This window comes from Petaurus breviceps, unplaced genomic scaffold, assembly GCF_028583685.1.
Source record: "Petaurus breviceps papuanus isolate PSGF00001 unplaced genomic scaffold, PetGlider_PUasm1.0 77, whole genome shotgun sequence".
NCBI classification, from domain to species: Eukaryota; Metazoa; Chordata; class Mammalia; order Diprotodontia; family Petauridae; genus Petaurus; species Petaurus breviceps.
The window spans coordinates 4,308,640-4,309,754 of NW_027186492.1; the positions used below are offsets into that span (position 1 = coordinate 4,308,640).

Sequence of the window (1,115 nt, forward strand, 5' to 3'; positions counted from 1 at the left end):
GACAGTCAGTCGTGGTAGGAGGAGCAATGAAGTAAAATAGTAGAAGCTCATATAAATAATAACTACTCATTTTCAAAAGGTGAGGCAGGAGAGATAATCTGGGATTTCTCGTTATCAGAAGTGAGGAATGTCATAACTTAAGACTTTTTTCCTTAATTTTTTTTGAACATTCAAATAGCAGTTTTGTTTCATTTCGCCAACCCCGGAAGGATTTTTAGAAAGGATGAATAGACAAAGAAAGCATTTTCCACTTTTTGTACCCCTCAGGGCACGCAGCAGGCATGCAGTACAAGCCTGCTCTCAGAATCAATGTGAAGGGCAGAGAGGTTGAGGTCCCGAAGATTAAGCAGCTGTTCAGGGTGAGGTCGACAATCTAACCTAGGTTGCCCAGCACCCTGACAAGAGCTCTTTCCATTGGACCACACTGTCTCAAAACAGCAAACCCTGGTCAAGACTAGGATGCTAAGGAAGTCGACTTATCTAGAAGCCTGGAGACACTAAGGAAGACCACCCTCCCAGCATGCCCTGCGGTCACACCAGGGCGGAGTGACCTTCCCAACATGCAATCGGGTGACGACCCCCCTCCCCCCCTCACGCCCCAGCTTCCACCTTCGAGAGAGAGGAGAAAGGAATTGGACCGCTAAGTGTGAACGTCTGCCGTTTTGAGAACCCGTTCCGCTTTCTTAGGGCTTTCATCAACGCAAAAACCGGGCGGCAACGGCCTAAATGACCTTCCCTTTTTTGCACGAAGCCCCAACTCTAGGTGCTGCTTCGCGCTATAATGGAGGTGATGAGCCGCGGTGCGGGGGTAAAGGGGGGAGTCGGGAGGAGGGGTAGGCAGGCTCGGGGGGAACACGTGATCATTCCCGGCCACCAATGACGAACGCGGTAGCCTAGGCTGCGCGATGTTTCCAGGACCTGTGAGCGGGAGTGGCGCGTGGGTCTTGCAAACGATTGCTATTCCGTGACAGGTATGCGCAGGCGCACTGGGTGCCCCATAGGTTACGTCGGGCCCCCATGCGCGCTTGTTAAAGACTGCTCCGGGCTCGAGGTGTTGAGTGTATATGTAGGTGAATTTTTGAGAGGGGGGTGGGGGGGGGGGGGGGGGGGGGGGG

The 1,115-nt window shown here is 52.8% G+C and overlaps 1 protein-coding gene across 5 annotated transcripts in view; it reads left to right on the forward strand.

Annotated features, from left to right (window-relative positions):
- The first annotated feature begins 546 nt into the window (after positions 1-546).
- The window catches only part of MGA (MAX dimerization protein MGA), a 256,974-nt gene continuing 256,405 nt past the window's right edge, over positions 547-1,115 (forward strand). For 2 of the 5 annotated variants that reach the window (XM_069105790.1, XM_069105788.1), the window contains exon 1: positions 846-971. The gene's annotated coding sequence lies outside the window, so the exon portion shown is untranslated. Of the gene's footprint in view, positions 788-845; positions 972-995; positions 1,067-1,115 lie in introns of those variants that run through there. The other 3 variants (XM_069105789.1, XM_069105793.1, XM_069105792.1) reach the window with 3 other exon arrangements.